The 18,566-nt window shown below is 40.6% G+C and overlaps 1 long non-coding RNA gene across 1 annotated transcript; it reads left to right on the plus strand.

The window, feature by feature from the left end:
- Window positions 1–7,123: 7,123 nt before the first annotated feature.
- LOC117778274 lies at window positions 7,124–18,009 on the plus strand. The gene is made up of 3 exons (XR_004616767.1): window positions 7,124–7,259; window positions 7,383–7,461; window positions 17,879–18,009. It is a non-coding gene; the product is annotated as an uncharacterized LOC117778274 (long non-coding RNA).
- The last annotated feature ends 557 nt before the right edge of the window (window positions 18,010–18,566 follow it).

The raw sequence follows: 18,566 nt of genomic DNA on the forward strand, positions 1-18,566 counted from the left end.
CACGGGACGGGGCGAGCACACGGGAGAGAGTGGCTGATGACAGCAAAATCAATTAATTGAATGAGTGGACAACTCTTGCCCGGATCGGGTTGCACTACTGTGATAAAACAAAGTGCACATTATGTTTTTTAAAAATGAAGGGGCGGGGTGGGTAAGCTGAGCACCTAGAGGCCCAGCAGTGATAGCGACTGCATTCGCTATAGCGCACATCCGTCATAGCGGCAGAAGCTCCCTGTTGCTTCGCTGCGGCGCAGAAAGACACAGAGGCACCAGAAGACACCTTTGCTTTGCCTCCTAGGAGATTCCCATCCTCCATGTATAGTTTGTTTATGTGGAGCTGTTTCCCTTTTATTGACCACGCTCAGTGGTGCAGGGTCTCATTAGTTTGAGCTTTAGCCCCTTTCCCAATTCCTCTCCCTTGGCCCTAACCCCTACATATGAAGACGCCTTCGCTGGGAGTGTCCCCTTCAAACGGAGCCACAAGAGAAAGGGCTAGAGAATCTTCCCCTAGGAATTGGGACTTGTTTTGATGGTGTTAACAGCGATTTTCCTGAAACGCTTTTCACAGCCAATCAATAACCTTTTTATTTGCTCCTGGATAAAGATATTCTGCTGGATTTAAAATAAATTTTGTGGTTATTTTGCAAGCTTTCATACTTACATTTAGGAGCATTTTACCTGCATCGGTCACCGTGTTGAGTTGCTTCATCCATTTGTAAAGCATTCAGAAATAAACTACGGTTGAAGGGGTGTTTGAAGGGCTAGATGGCCACGACCCCTACATCACATTGAGACACATTACCCCTTTATGGCCACGCGCAAAACAAAGGGGTAGGGCCAAGTGGTAAGGACAGGGCATTAGTTTTCATTCTTGTACATAAGTATACTAAGATGTTCGTAAACATATCATGATTCCAGAAATACCAGCAACCTTCATCTCTCTTAGATTTCTGTTAGTCCCCAAACACCATTACATCACTGCACACAATTGGAACTACTGCACCCTTATCAGCAGCATCATTAAACTCTGATATGCAATTTTATCTTTTAACATCACCCACAGCTGAATGTTATACTCTGTGATCTAACCCCTCGCAAGGCCCTCGCTGGTCGGCTACCGGCTTCATCCACGTCCGAGATAGGACAAGATAACCAGATCACAGGTGCACTACATCAGTCTCTGCTCGTGTCAATGGGATTACCTGTCCTCTGTAGCCCGAGACGTGCAGTGGGAGGCATGGAGCAAAGAAGCTGGGGAAATAGGTCAAGCACGCTGATAAGGGCAGGTGTTCTTTTGAAGATGTCTCCACCGTCTCTGGGGGGACAAAAGTACAGCGAAACATTACTATTTCAATAAATAGCCAGAAAGCTTGTGTTAAAATCGGTGCAGCAGTTCAAGAGTTTCTCTTTGGTGCGTTCGGGTTAAAATGGAAAATGAGACGACTGCTGTTCCTGCAGAGGATGCATATTGTTCTAATGATGCACGGGAACACAAACACCTCCTTCCTTTCTGACGATAGCTCAAGATAAAAAAGTGAATTTCTTCAGATTTTGCGGCCCGGAGACGCCTCACCTTACAAGTACCATCAAAGATACACGGGTCCTAAAGGTTTTTTATCAGGATCCAGATAAGAGGAACTGCAGAGTTTAGATAATCATCTGGTAAAAATGATCCTGCTCGGTGCTGAAACTGATACTGCAGCTGTGCTGAGGGAACAGCAGGGGGGCTGGGGAAGAGGCAGTCGACACTCACACAGAGAAAACACACTGTATTACTGTTAAATAACAACGTGCCTATAGTTAAAGAACAGGATAGCATTAATGTAAGTCTATTTCAATTTGTTATTGAGTCTGTCCATTTTATATATAGATATACAATAATCGACAGTACACGGGGAGATATGCACATTATATTAATACACTTTAATTATTTCAGATCTAATAAATGTATATATTTTCCTTAACTTTTGGTTCCGAGGGATTTTCATTCCCACGAATACAACAGAAGACAAGTACATTTGCTTCTGGGTTGTAAAGGCTGATAATTTACATGCTAACTATTGTAAAAGCGATTGGTCCATGTGGAAATATAGATTTTAACATTTTTTTTCTGAAACTAAAATCCCCAAAACATTAATAATAATACTGTTCATGGTTTGGCCATCATTTATACAGTAAATAGAGACATTGTTATTTTGTAATAACTGAGATCTAAGAGGAAACCAACTTTTATCTCAGAATTATGATTCCAAACTGACGTAAACATTGATTAGTTTGATTTCCGACTTTTCCAACTGTACTCACCATGGTTGTGTAAACACAGTTTTCCTGTGAAATGGGAGGTTATTTCAGTTTACATTTATCTTTTACCTCCAAATAAAGCTTGTTAGGTTTTCGCTGTTTTGTTACTTATCCTATTGACTTTCAGACAATTGGGACTATAAAGTTATAACAACCAATAAGAATATGAACCAAACTAGGACAATAAAACAATGAGATTTATTAAAACATAACTTCTTTGAGATTTAATCTAATGAGGTCATTAATAAAACAATGTGGAGATGCAAAATCCGTCAATAACGATGGTAAAGTACAAGACATCAGCTTTTGGGAGGCCTGTCAGAGCAACAATGATGCTGTTCTGGATCCAAAGAAGAATTTGGATTGAAAATAAAAAAAACTCCATTTCATATATCGAATCATCCTGTCGCCAATTCATCCTCAACAGCAGCAGCTGTTCTTCGTGAATTCTGCAGCAGCTTTAGATTCCCTGATAATATCCCAATCCCTTTGTCTAAACTATGATTAAACTCCCGTCAACAGCAGGAATAATACACAGGATTTCTTTGTTATTACGCAGCATTCCACTTTAAAAAGAAGAAGTTCTCAGGTATAGCCAGAGGGATGATGTCATTGCGATGAAAGGCAAAGTGGTCGTGTCTTTCATGTCGGCAATCCCTCCATTAAATAACAGATGAAAGAGCAGCTAAAGAGAAAAGAGCGCTGGTCACGCCGGATAGAAAAGACAAAGCTAATGCTTGGAACAGGATTTGGGGGGGGACAGGTGGCGTCGTATCCGTGCACCGACAATGAAACTGTCGACCCCTCTGTCATCTTGGGAAGTAGCTTTGACCTTGGTTACGGATTTTGCATTTGGCATCCTTTTGACTTTCCTCCAACGCCGACATGAAATAGAATCCAGATACTTTGAAGTGAGGTGTCAAAACACGAGTCCTCACTTGCTAGTGAATAAGAGATGACAGCACCTCTCGTGGTCAAAGTTTCCTTCTTTAAGGTTAGTTCGGAAGAAGTTCAGAACACAAACTGTGCTCTGCAGCTGGCTTTACTTCGACAATTACATAATAACATACAATTTAAATACTACAATTATGTTAATTTACTGTCTCATGTGTAACAGGAAACAGTATTTATCACTAAACATTACATATCAAAATTTCCATTTGGTTCAATGGAGAAAAGTAACTAAATACATTTCTCAAGTATTGCATTTAAGTAAACGTCTGATGTAATACTACAATTTCCATTTTATTCTATACTCAACTACATTCATATAGTTACATTGCAGATTACACATTAATAACATATGTTAATTTGGAAGATAAAACCAGAGGGTGTCAAGGTTTCTGGGTTGAGGTTCCCTCCCCAAAATATCTATACGGTCATTTTTTATTGAGATCAATGCAGTATTCCTTGGGAAATTGGTGAAAATGTAAAAGAAGGTTTAAGAAAGTGATAAAACAAATTCTCAGATCTATAACAATTGTCCGGATCAACACCCACATGTATGTGGTTCTTTCTTGACCTATGTCCAGGTTTCATGGAAATCCGATCAGTAGTTTTTATGAAATCCTGCTCAAAAATACACACAAACAAAACAATAAACAACACACAGATGGACAGGGGTGAAAACGTAACCTGGCTGAGGTAATAACACAATATCTGTCAATCACAGAATTGCAGAATGAGTACTACGAGTTTTAATACAGTGTTTTTCTTTTTCACTTTGCTGTATTGATTTATAAGTAAAGGGTCTAAATAACGCTCCTTTCTGTCCAAATATAAATTCCGTGTTGCGTATATATAACCGTGGGCTATAAGTGGATAAATCAATCATCCTCAATGAAGGACAGCTGCTCCACAGATTCATTATTCCACTCACACGTCACTGTTTACGCTTCCGGAGGCGTCGTGGACCGACTTCAACAAGACGTCAGTGACAGGACGATGCCCACTTGATAACGCTGGTGGGATCCACGGTGCTCTCGCTGTAAAAAGCCGTCTCAGCTTTCTCATTCTCAAACTGCAGAAGGGAGTCCCCCCCTCCCCATCTGTTTTTGTATATAAAATCCTTACAACACTCTACATGTGGCTCATTATATTGATTTCAAACAAGCCATCATGATAGTGTACAGCAGTTCAGCTTGCCAAGACTTAATTGTCTATTTCCCCAATGTCACTGGATGCTGCGTATTCGCTACAACCCCCCGTCTCCTCGTCTGAACGTTCCCATCCCGCCCCCTCATTAAGCGAATCATTCCTTGAGATGCTCTAATGGCTCCTAAATTGTTTATGGGGGCAATTTAATTTGTGTGTAAGGAATCCTAATAAACACTCTCGGCACACAGACGAGTAATTATGCATTTGGCTAAATAGATAATTGAATGGGCTTGAAGATAGATGAGAGCATCTGCGGCAAAATTTGTCCTGGTGGGAAATACAGTAACTTTTGAGGAAATGCAAGCGAGTGAATTTACTGTAATCGCTTTGTGTCCTTGCTTGATTTGTACGTTTATGAGACGGGAAGTAATTGCTTTATTCTTTAAAAAGACGTTAAAGAGTACATTTTATAGATTTGCTGAAATATCTTCATCTCATTATCTCGGCACAACCCGGCAAAGCGTAAAAATACTGAAGCGCGTTGTGTTGGTATTTTCAATATCTAAGCTGCAGCACCATTATACATCTTCATTCAATAAGATAAACTCTCCCTGGAAATCTCACATATTGTTTCAGCTCACAGAGGAACACTAACCTCTGGCACAGTATCCAGTCTTTCACCATTGAGGTCAAGCACAATATCGGTTGCAATATCGGCACAACGAGGCCGTAATGCAACAGAAATTGAATTTCCCACTTATTCCGCCATTAGTGCACCGATTCTATATTTGGATATTTATTTTTAAGACACATTGACCAGACCGAGTGAGATGCAGGGATGATTCAGGGCGTGGTCCAACCGACAGGTGCACGCTGGCGTCCTACATCGTTATGATGAAGTAGGTTTGAGGTTTGAACAACAACGCCGGCCCTTTCCGCACATCAGCGCTGACACGAGTTTCCACGCGCTCCTGCGGAAGTTCTCATCAGCGGAGCATCAAACAGCTTGAGACTGTGTCAAACTGATATCGCTCTACTCGGCAGAGCCTGAATGATTTATGCATTTGTCATTTCTCATTTGTTGAAACAAGGTGTCAATGTTTTTGTTCCATTGCACCAGTCAAGCCTACAGAGACAGGGAGATAAGGATGGAGCGGACGCCCTTGAAGGAAATAGCAAAGTCGACCAGGCAATTTGTCCAGGCTCTCCTCCTTTTCTCCAGCATTTAGTCGCGAAGGTGCAACAGACAATCACCTTGTGATTCATTTGTAAATCCTCTCCGTCCTTCGACAATATGATCGCACGCTGCATATTCATACCTTGTAAAAGGGAGTGAGGATATTAAATGTGACGTTGCTGACTTAGGGATAAAATGCTTCAGAGAAAAGCCCACCCATGGCTGAATGAAGTCACTGCTTTGATTCACTTTCTACTATGATAAATTATGTCTTCATCATCTGCATAATTTTTTCAGTCGGGGCTTAATACAGATTAATAAAATATAAAATGTTGTGATTAAAAACAAAGGAAACAATAAACCACATGCTAATGTTAATACAGCGTTAACTATATCAATATGATTGACGACAGCCAAATCTTTTCATAAATCCCTGCCTCCTCCATGTTAGTGAGTGGGACATGAACCAAACTAAAAGGTCAAAGAACATGTGAAGTAAAGTTTTCTCAAAGATGGTTTCTTTCTGTGTCGAAGCTACGTCGTAGCCTACATGTAGATGTGTACCCTACGCAGAGCCCTACCCTGACGTGGACCTCCCCAAAAATATAATTATGCGTCGAGGCAACGCAGACCGCAAGGGCTCTGATTGGTCCGCTTGCATCAAAAGTGCGGCAGACTCGCCGCCAGTTTTGAATCGAGTTGAAGTAACGAACACGGACAAAGTCTTTCTGTTCTTTGTTGCAGTTCTTTAAGAAACAGCAATTGCTCTTCAACATCTATCATCTCCAACTCCAACAAAATCCGCTTAGTAACACTCGCCCATTGTTCTGAAGTAAACAGAGACACCAGACAATTTGTAAATAAGCAGACACTCAACACTAGCATAGAAATTTTACCGCTACTAGTGTTTTGGAAGTTGTAATTGCAGCGTGACTCACACACACTTACGGACAACTAGGAATACTCGGCCCAGTGCGCACCTACGGCGTCGCCATGACGCAGAAACATGAATCACCCTTTATTCATCTCAGAAATAACACATTTGCTGTATTCATATTCATTATATTTATTCACTCAATCTCAATGGTAGCTATTGTGCTAGTTTATATGCAATAGGTGTCTCAATCACAACAAGTGCTCTGGACTTTTTCCTTTAAATCCTGTTGAAATCATTTGACAGTGAGTAGCGCATGCGGCCAACTTCACCTTAACTTACATCACACGCATGCAAAAATCATGCAGGGCAGTACTGTATTCACACAGCACAGCCCAACATATACTCACGTACACCCACGCAATTTTGGGGTAAGCTTGGCCTCATCCTGTCAGTGCAGGAGCTGACAGACAGGCTTTCTGCTGTGTGTGTCAAAGGAAGTGGTCCGGTATAGACTTGAGGGATTCACTAACTGAACACTGAACAGGGGAAGAAAGAAGGTGAGAGAGGGAAGGAGAGACAAAAACAGAGAGAGCGAGTGACAGACACAGAAAAAAGAAGAGAACGAGAGGCAGAGAGCGGGGGGGGAACAGGGAAAGTGTGTGTGTCTTTGTGTGTGTTTGTGTGTGTGTGTGTGTGTGTGTGACGTGGAGGGGTTTTAAAGTGCCTGAGGCTAAACCACGTGTGAAGATGGCAAGGTCTGAGAAGTCTCCGCTGCTGGGGAAACAAGACAAAACAACAAGCCCAAATGTATAAACTTTAACACCCTGTCCTTCCTTGTAAATTCATGAGCAATACCCAAAGCCCACTTTGACATTTCACTAACTCAGTTTTGGGACGGAGCACTTTAAAAACTGTGGTTTTTTCATCCAGGTGCTGTTGAATTGAGCCGCACCAGTTAAACTGAAGTGTCTCGCTGAATTTTAGTCAGAGTAGAGTTGGGAACCACAAGGTCAGTGGATTCACGGAGGATTATATTCACGATATGTGAGTTTACAGCTTCTACCGCCACAGAGTCAAGATTAGAGGGGGGCTATACTTATGGCCACATGCACTATTTGCCCCTAATTAAGAAATCTTTTTTTGAGTTTTTAAGGAATTCACTGCTTAATCTCTCCCCAGACCACTGAATGTCCATCATAAACCATAGTTTCACAAAAGGCATGGCAGGTCTGTCGGCTTTGGATCCCTCCACTTGTCAGTACAGAGTGCACAGAGCTGTTGCAAGAGCAAAACTCACCATCTAGAGTTTGGAGGGTGGTCGGGTGTTTCAAAACTTTACAAAACCCAAAACACAAGGGCAAGAACTGTGTGTCTGCCTGAATGTAAACTGCAGTCATTAGCATCCAATGCTAGCTAAGCTAACTACCCACAAGGCCCAAGCTGGTCCTATATCAGAGATTTTTCAGAGCTTTCCTGCTTGGCCTCGTTTTCAATAAACACATTATTAGGTTTCATCTTAAAATATATGAACATGTTTGTTTGCTATGTGGCCAAAATGCGTAGGGAGTTTTTTTGGGGGGGTATTTTCGTGAAATCCAAAAGGAATAATGGAGAGATTAGAAGAAACAATCTGTAGCGTGCTCATATTTATGAACAGTTAGAAAAGTGAGAAATCTGCTTTTACCTCCTCATTCCTTAAATTAAAAACAAAGATGCTTTAACAAATTAATAGAAAATCAAGTGCTACATCTTCTTCTTTTGTTATTATACTTTTCATTACGTACCTTGTCAGAACCAAACTGACTTAATGTGGAGGTTTAGCAATGTTAACCAAGGGGGGGAAGCTGGTTTATACAGTCAGTTAAGTAAAGAATTTTTCTTTACAGAGGCTGAAATGGCTGATATTGGTAAGATATATATATTGCAGGCCACATGGATGTAGGGGCGTCACTCAAGATACAGCATTAGTGCACTGACAGAACATTTACCAAATCTGAGACAGGACAGAGAGACAAGATTCTTTGAAAGTCAAAAGGCTAAGGGCACAGGAAATGACTCCAGCACAATTGTAGTCAGCTCAATGTTCAATTATTGCTGATGAAAGGGACATTTTGTGGGGCGCACATCAGCCAATGGGATTAGTGAAAGTGATTTCCTTGTCCTGGGTTGTTTGACAAAGTCTGCCCGTAATCCTCTTGAAAACTTTGCCGTCTTGGCTTTTCCTGACCGTTGGCTTTCCTCTGAGCGGAGGATGGCACGCAGAGACCGAAATAAATAAATAAACGTCCACTTACGGCTCGAGTCAAAGCGATTAAAGCCACATACACACACAAGCACACACAGACACAGACACACACACACTCACACACACACAAACACTGTAGAGGCTGTGTTTTTGTTTTCAATGTATCAATGTATTTTCAGTATCAGCAGAAAAATGAACCATGGCTTTAGATACATTAAAGCGTCACATCACTGTCGCCCACCACCTCCTTTACTTCACCACTGATTTATTGATATAAGGCTGTTTAAACTGATTAATTCACTGTATAGGAAGCACATAGTAAAATACTGAAATACTGTAGTGGCTGATTACCAGACATTAACCTGGAAAAGAAAAGCCATATCATTTAATTTGTTACTATGAACGTAATAACACAGACAACATAAATAAATAAATGCCTTGTAATTACATCCATTGATATTGACACTTATTGAGAGAAGAGGAATCCCACACACTGTCCTGTTCTTGCAAAAATCTCTTAGACCCCCAGTCTGTTTCCATTTAACTAATTAGAAAAGATGTCAACTATTAAAAATATATCCGGCAGCATAAAAGCTTAAATTCTGAAAACCCTCAAAAAATGAGATTAGCTGGGATTGTTTTGAGTCTAATTCCAGTCTAATCTCAATTCCTGTCAAAAAATGTGATTGTTTTTTTGTTTTTTTGCTTTTTATTTGTTGTCGCGGCGTCTCGTTCGACTCCATGATCCAGCCAAGTGGATCCAGAGACGTGAGGATTTATTAAAACACATCAGCATTTGGAGAAAAAAAATAACGGTTGCCATTTGTATAAAGCAGGATTACAAAGATAGAGCACGCTGATGGCAGAGAGATCCCGGCTGCCTGAGGCTATCACGGAGGAAAGATTTACCCCATAGTGTCCTTTCTGACAGGCAATGAAGAAAATTATATCTTCTTCCCACAATACCTTTATATATATATATATATATGTATATATATTTATTTATCTATTATATAAATAGATAGATAAATGACAGCTTGTGATTGATGGAGCAGAAGGTGTTCCACTGACTGCATGCAATTTCAGGATTTCTGCCCTTGCAGTGGAGACCGTGTGACGTTCTTGTATCACAGTGGAGGATGAGGACCAGGTAACGCTGGGAAATGTAATTTGAACAAGGTGATGTCCGTCATGTCTGAAGGCAGATGCTCAATGTCTCTGTTGTTTTGGGTTGAGTTTGAACTGGAACTCTTCAGAAACACCAGTAAACACTGAAATTAAAGCTCACGACTTAAATTTAGATGCTTAGCCTTTGCCGATAAGTAGCACAAGAGATATCTGATTACATTTTGGTACGAGGAGGAGTGAGAAACTGCCGAGGAAGCAGACGGCGCACATCGAGACGACCTCTTTTAATCATAAACACAACACGTAAATCCACTCCTGGTTTCCCCGGGAATCGAAAGACAGTACGTTGAATTTGCCCTCCACGATATTTTTTTCTTAAATTGAGACCTAGCCCGCAGTGATGAGGACACGCTGTACAGTAAGTGTCAAATTATTTGAAATGAAGGTGGATTACTGCCTAAATCTCCATACTGGATTAAAATGCCAGAGACAGAGCCTTGGCAAATCCTTGGCTCTCTATTCACCGAGGTGTGCTGGCCCCTGCACATTATGTATAATCTGTTTAGTATTCCCAGGCAGGTCCAGTGCATTTCCTTCAGATGCTCATCCCTTTTCTCTCCATCCACTGAATTGTAAGAGGATATTTAAATTTAAAGAATTATGTTACACATCAGGGGGCCAAGAAACAATTTCCCTTTGGTGGCCATTACTCCGCAGACTAATAGGAAGGGAACACCATACTGAGATATATACAGCGCAGTGATATCTGTTGACAAATGTCTGTGTCATGCATTTTGATTTTTGTGTAATTCATACAACATGTGGTGAGACCAGGCTGACATGTGCAATTTAAACAGAATGAATACCTTTTTGACTTTAGAGATCTATTTCCACACACACATGCTGTATATACTTTATTTAGGGGAGATCAAACCAGCGAAAGAGATTAATAACTTAAATGTTTTAAATCCAAATCCATTTCCAGGCATTTAAAAGCCTGGTTCAATACGATGAAATGCTACAGTAATTACTTCCATAAGCCAATTTTCTATCTGTGCTGAATTAATTATTTTAAGATTTTCAAAAATCCCCCAAATGCCTCTGGTAGATTTCCTCCAATAACCCGCCTTTAAAGGAAGACTTCACCAATTATCGTCCTGAAAAAGGCAGGGTCGTCTGAAATGAAATGAAACCGTAATAAAATGAAAACATATACAGAATATGCACCTGTTAAAAAGGACGAATGTGTTTATCCTGTCGCCTGCACATTCTCTAATATAGGTGATGGAGAAACTACACAGTGACTCAATGGTGAGCAAAAGTCTCTCCTGTTTTAAATATAAGAAAAGAAAAAGATTTAGTCCTTTTCTGTGCGACATTTTGACATTTAGCAGAAGAAGCCCCAGTGTCATTAATAATATATAATAACATTAATAACCACCAGATTCGATCTGGGCGTCTAGTTTCAGGTGCCTGGTTCTGCCCTGCCCACACTAATGTGCATGTTTGACAGAACAAACGTTTTCCTCGTGTGTTTGTGTCTCAAAGTTACTAAAATGGAGAGTTTTACAAACACCTTCCAAAGTGCAGATTTTCAAGAAATCTGCTTTCTGTTTATTCGTGTGTAAAACCGAGCTTGTGGGAAACTATGAGGTTGTTTTTGTGTTCTCGTCCAGACAGATATATATGTATATTTTTATTTTAAATCCAAACAGAGGGTAAAACATCCCTTCAAAAGATACAGTATCTGCAGTAACCTAGCAGTTGTTGCACAATAAACAGTTCTCTCAAATGTTGTCCAAATAAAATCTGAATCGGTGCAGGTTTTCATTATGTGATTAAAATCCAACAAAATAATACAATTAATCTCCCTCATGACATTTCATCTTTGCCTCTTGCCCACGAGGCCATTTGTCTTTCCTCTCGCTCCTTCTTCTCCTCCCTCCTCCACCACTCCTTGCAGCGACTCCAGCGTTCTGCATACTAACCAGCACTGTTGGTTGTGACCTGTAGTACCTCACCTCTCCACCACTGGGTTTCCTGCTCCTGCTCATTGTCTGACCCAGTCAACTGCCCCCCCCCCCCCCCCCCCCCCCCCCCCCCCCCCCCCCTGGCTGCTGCTTATCAGTATTTATACTGCGACTTACGGAGGGGAGAGCTCGGTTGTTGCTGCTCATTGTCGCTGTTCTAACTTTCAGCCGAGTTCTATGTTCTCTCCTCCACACCTGTTCTCATGAACATCTGATGGAACCGTGCTTCTTTGGAGTTCTCTGCCTTTCTTCTGCCAGCTGTGCTCCATCCCAACCGCCTCGTACCGACGGTTTAAACCACACCTGCTTCGCCTCATGATTCCGCCTCCGGGGTTGAGTTCAATGAGCAACTGTTAAACATCCAGCTACGGTGACGGGGGCAGAGCTGCTGTGACGGGTGCTGACGGGTGAAGAGTTGGTTTTGTCGGTGCTCCAGTTACATGATAATGTCGCCAAAATTACATTACAACATGCTGCAGTAACCGAGAAAGTAAAAAAACCATAGACTGTAAACAAAGATGGACGACGTGCCTCCACTTTCTCCCCTTCAACACAAATGAAGCACAAACATGGTTGCAGCCATTTTTGTGCTTTTGACGTCATGTGTGTCAAAGTCTTGTTAATACACCAGCTCAACCAATCGGAGGCCAGGCTCAGCTAATCAAACTGACTGGACAAACAGAGACTTGAGTAAACATCAGTGTAATAAGAACTATCTAAACTGCTAACATGGAGTTTGGGGGTTTAGACCTTTTATAATGCAGCCAGCCACCAGGTTGCGATCAAGCTAATTTGCCCAAACAGACTATGTCATGAATATAAAATAATTCCCGATGGAGAGCCAGTTACCTTAAATGTAAGTCTCTAAATCTCGTTACCATGGTTACTAACGATGGCTAGGTTGCTAACAGAGCTAATATAGGATTTCAGCTGAGGACCTATGCTCAGGACGACATATAGAGGAGCAATATTCTAGATGACTCACGCAAACAAGTAATCATCTGCATCCGCAGTTACTTCCTGGGAAACATTTAAACGTCGTTAATTCCTTCACACACTCTGAAAATCCTGATCAACATTGTAAAAGCATGTTTACTGTGAATTGTAATGTTGATTAGAGCAACAGGTGGTGCGAGACAGATCTGATCTACTGTGCAGGTGACGGGGAATTTCATCAGCAAGCCTCAACTTGACTTGTACGTGTTGATTTGCCTCGGGGGGGTACTCTGGATTACATGTTTGTTTAGTTGTTGGATTTTTATCTTTTTACATTTACATTGTTTATATGTCAGTCTACACCTTCAGGAAAGTGTAATTCTGGGAGGTGAAGGTGAAGTTGGAGGTAATATATTGGAAAACAAATGTAATGAGAAAAACAGCATTTTATTTTGCAGTTATTTTTACAGATTGGAGAAGGGAAACGTAACATAGAGTTCACTAACAACACAGGTTTATTTTCTGCTTTGGTTAAACTTAAACAGCATTTGAATCAATTATTTCCTTGGGTAATTACCTGAGGATGAGAACAAAGAGCTTTTATTTCTGCGTGATGACACCGCGCTGATCCAACTTCATAACCTTGTTTGTTGCTTTGACAATTAAATGAAAGCTACTGAACATAGTCTCAAATAATTCGGTGTAAATTGAGCATTTTTCAACCTATGAAGACCTCACATGAAATACATTCACAGTTAAATCAGGCGTGATGTTGCTGTACCACGTTGGTGGTTTGGTGTATAATGAATTTCCTGGTGGCTCAGGTTTACATTCAGTTTGTTACTCACTCTTATAATTAAACCATCACTGATCTTTGCCAAAATTAAAGCTGCACTAATTTATATGTCTTATATTAACAATGGGTCAAATGAATGTAATACGAAATGATTGCTTGTAGCAACAAACCAACATTAAAGACCTCACATTGTGTCCTCTGGCCTTTGGAGCCTCTTAGTGTCTGGGAGACACTGTTTTGGTTTTACTGGCTGACTCTTCACTCATTTCAACAAATAAATATATTTTGACCTGTTTTTATTGTATCAAATAACTTAAAAAGGGAAAATTTGCACTTGAATATATTGTTTTCCAGTGGGATTTGAACTACCTGAAAAAAAAACACCCCAGTTTAAATAAAGGTCTGTAGTTCAGGGGTTGATCTATACCGCAGTCAGCCACCAGGGGCCAATCCATTTATATATTATAATTTGGCTTCAATTATTAGGAAACGTCACGTCAACGTTTTTTATATACATGCAGATGTAGAAATACTGAACTGACGCGTGTTTTTACAGCTATAGTACATTGTGCTAAGCTTGAACATCCTGTCTGCTGTATATTGTGTTAATGGAAATGGTCAAACACAAACATCACCCACTATTGCACAAAAGCAATACAGGGTAAAATATTACAACTTGGGAATCTGAGTAATATAGTAGTAGTATGTGTTGGACATTATTGAGGCAGCAGTGATGCAGAGTGAACCAACTCTTCAGGGAGTGAGTGTGGAGACACAATGCACACAATAACACAAAAAATGCAATACACACACGGTAATACAAAAACACAATATACACAATAACACAAGGCTATATTTAGCACTAGAAAAGATGCATTGAATCACTATTTCCATTCATCACTCCCCTGGCTCAATATCAGACATTCTTCATTTCCCCAAGTTATTTTTGTTAATTCTATATTTTTGAAAATACAAACTGAACCACAATGGAAGTTACATGGTGACGAGTGTGTTCCTGCAGCTTCAGCTTCGCCTGTTCAAATCAGGTTCCAAATTAAAAGTGTTCTTGACTCTGTGACCTGAGCAGTCGAGTCACTTACAAGCTGCGAAAATTCACAAATTCAGAGTTCACCGATCTCCTCGTTCGGCAGCGCTCCAAATATGTCACCACCAAAAACATCAGGGAGCCTTCGTCACATCCATCTCCCACACAGGAGTCAACCAAACCACAGGGAAGCTTTGTAAATTTGTCACCGAGCGAGAGACACAAACCGAATTTTTCACTGGAAGGAATACATGATGATAAATGATTGTACGAAAGATAAACCATCTTTTGTGAAAGGATCTAAAAGCTTCGTGTGGAAAAAAAGAAGAGCCTTGGAAACTGTCGAGTGCAGATCTGTGCTTACTTTAAGACTCGTGGGGTTCTCTCAAATAATAATAAAAAAGAAACGTAGCGCTCGATACACTAGATGGAGTCGACTGCAGGAATGAAACGAGCCTTTGTGTCTGCAGCCCTTTAGGTTATAATACAAAGATACTTCAAAAATAAATATGCACCAGAGAATCCTACGAGCAAGTAACATATATTCCTTAGCTTTTAATGCAGTGCGACACAAATTAAAGGATGACATGAAAACGTATGCAGACGTTGTGCAGAATAAACAGCAGAATAACATGTTCTACACAGAAAGACAGAGTTTTTAAACAGATGACACTAATTCTACTTTATACTGTTAATGTGAGAACTATGTCTTTTAAATAAAGATGACATGACTGCTCCCCAAAAATGAAGCCAAAGCATCTTGATCCCCCCCCCTCCATATTATCGGATGGGACATGAACCAAACTAAAAGTCAAAGTACACGTCAAATCATTGTTTCTCTTCCTTTACAGTAATTTTGGTGTTAATGAGTTATTTGATGTTATTAAACAAGGTACAACTTCATGCGCACTTTAGGTCAAGTGTATTAACGCAGCACAATAAATGATTTTTGTGATTTGAATGTCTATCTTTCTCTGATGCAGATGTTTCGAAATGCAGCAGCTATGATGAACTATCCAGACTTGTCTGACGCTAACATTTAATCATCATCATAACGTTTAGCTAGCTTTATGGGCGAAATGGTTCTATAGCATCGCTGCATCCGAACAACAGAGGGTGACTATAGTGATTGACAGAAGTAAACACCTACATACATAGAGGGGAGTTCACAGCGGTTCATTTGCATCCACAACGAGATGCTTTTTGACAATTTCCCAGCTGCTCACGGTTGGAAACTTTCCTGAGATAATGATCCTCCCTGACAGATTTGGTGCTATCAAAATTCGTACTGCAGTTTTTTTTTTTTTTGTACTCCAACCTCACAAAACAAATTTCAAAGCTCGGAAGTGCCAAGGTGTGCAAGTCGCTGAAAAGCTTCGTGTCCGAGAGGTTGGGATTACGACGAGTTTGTGGAAATCACTTGAAAGCTCCCGAAAGAGGCAGCTCTCTGAAATGTTTGTCACAAATTAGCCCGGTGGAGGAATAATATTCTTCATGTGTCCTCTCAAGGACGTATATGAAGCACTCACCAGGACGCGGTTCGTCTAAAGGAAGAGAGATAAAAACACAGGCAGGGAACGACAGACAGAGGCACGACTGACAGATGGAATGAGAGGCACGAGTGATTCACGGCACGTCAAAGAGCTTTCTGATGGCAGTGTGTGTGTGTGAGTGCATGTGTGTGTGTGCATGTGTGTGTCGGGGGTGGGGGGGGGGGGGGGAGGCAGGCAAAGACAACCTCGACCTCACCCCAAGAACAGTGGCATTGTTGTTCTCTTGATCATTATTCCAACCACATGTGGTCTGTATGTTGATGCGATGTGGTGTTAATGTTTGAACTCGTGCACCTTCCATCTCAATTTGTGACAACAAAGGGTCGTGGGATAAAATTACACAGGATACATTTGATTGTCGAGCGAATACCCGTGGGGGGGAAAAAGGCAAGAACGTTTGCTCAGTGCACGTTGAGGTTATTTTGACATTATATTGCACTAATGACATACGAGGGGGCTGCTTAATATTTTATTTAACACATAGTGCAAAGAAATAGAGCGAAGAGAGAACTTCAAGTTCTACAGAGACACAACCAGTGTTGGTTTACAGCTGGTGCACGACAAAATATAAGGATAATGAAACAAATGCAGTAATGAGGTTTGTGTTGTGTTGTAATTTGCATATTGTAAAAAACAAAAGCTAACATTAGATTAGTAGCTTTCAGACAGAAAGTAATGAAATGCAGTTAAGGATATTCGAACTAACAGCTTTAAAGGAGATATAGGTTCATCATTTAAACTTGTGTTATGATTTCAAACTGTTTTGATGCTTTATTTCAGAAAATAAAATATAAAATATCACTTTCTTCACAATGTCCATGGCTGCTGCTCCTCTTTTCAGCCTCTGTCTAAAAAACTTGGTTTTTAGCTCCTGTCTCTTTAAGGTCCTCCCTCCTGTTGAAGCCCACTCTGCTCTGATTGGCCCATTGGCACACTTTGTTGTGATTGGTCACCTGCACCTGGTGAGTGTAAGAAATGTTGGCGTATCAGAGCAGCCGCTGAACTAGATGATTCCCCCGAAGTATCTGTCGGACTAATACGGCGTTTCAAGAGTCTTTACCGCCATTTATAACATGAGATAATTACTTATTATATGAGAAAGGATTTGATTTTAATTGACACCCAAAGCAGTCATAGCTATTTCTTTATTGTCCCACACGTCTTAAAATTGTCTTTAAATTAATTAATCTATTTACTAAGTCTACCGTGAATGTGTGAGTGAACTTATTTCAAAGAGCACCTGCATCCTCTTCCTTGTCGGATGATGTTGTCGTGAATTCCTTCATAAGTCGACCCAGGATCCAAACTTTTTCACAGGACAACCCCTCAAATGTTTTCGTTGCCCTTCACGTCCACAGTGTCAGAAGAGTGGCTGTGCTTTTTCATGCAAGGATAGCTTTGTTTGGAACGTGGCCTTAGTCAGTCCCTCAATACTTTTTCAACTTTCCTGCTTTGTCTCTGGCTCTCCACCCCCGAGCCCATTCTCCTCTACTGAAGATATATAGCTTTCCTAAAACAATGGGGCACTGCAGTTTTTAGCAAATGCTGCCCAAACACCACTATATATGGCTTTTGTCTGGGATTATTTTCTCCGAGGGATTAATATGCTTTTTAGCTGTTTTTTGCAGGAGGAGGATGGTTTATGACTCCAAAATAAACTCCAGTGTCCTTTTTTTTGTTCATTTTAACAAAGGAACATATCATCAGGTGCAGCAGTGACTCACCGATGTGCCTTTGCCAGTTGTTCGACAACACTGAAGGTCAATGGCCCAGAAGAAGAAGCGATATCAGCTATTTTCCTATGAGTTGTTTGGCAATAAAGAGGATATAGATAATCGCCTGCTTCACCCTTTAAAATCTACCAAACTATAAATGTTTTCTTCCAGATAACATCTAATTATTCCACAGTCCAGTGATGTGATTTAAGTAGAAAGATAGCATTAGGCCGCAGAGCGCTCAAACTGATACCACTTCAAATTCCTCACAAACTGTAATATTGCTGTGTAATTGCAGAATAAGTAGCTTCTCACTCCAAGTCCCCAGATTGCAATCCTTTTCCAAACACACCCAGGCAAATCGACAGCACAATTGATTTCCTGATTAATGTCCTTGCCCACCTACTAGCATTGAGGCCTAGAGACATAATTTCCTTGTGAGCATGATCAATAGCTGCATCAACATAAATAAATGCTGGAAGAAAAGAAATTTTGTTTAGCTCGGGCACTGAGGCCAAAAATCTAAGTAATAGCTTTTTCTTCTCTTCACCTGTTTGCCGGCATAATTAGTTTTTTTCTTTTCTTTATATGTGTAATTGAATAGCGTTACAGAGTGCATCCTGGGAAAACAAAACAACAATGTAGAAGATAAAATAGATCACACAG

The sequence above is a fragment of the Hippoglossus hippoglossus genome, chromosome 17 (assembly GCF_009819705.1).
Source record: "Hippoglossus hippoglossus isolate fHipHip1 chromosome 17, fHipHip1.pri, whole genome shotgun sequence".
Classification (NCBI taxonomy): Eukaryota; Metazoa; Chordata; class Actinopteri; order Pleuronectiformes; family Pleuronectidae; genus Hippoglossus; species Hippoglossus hippoglossus.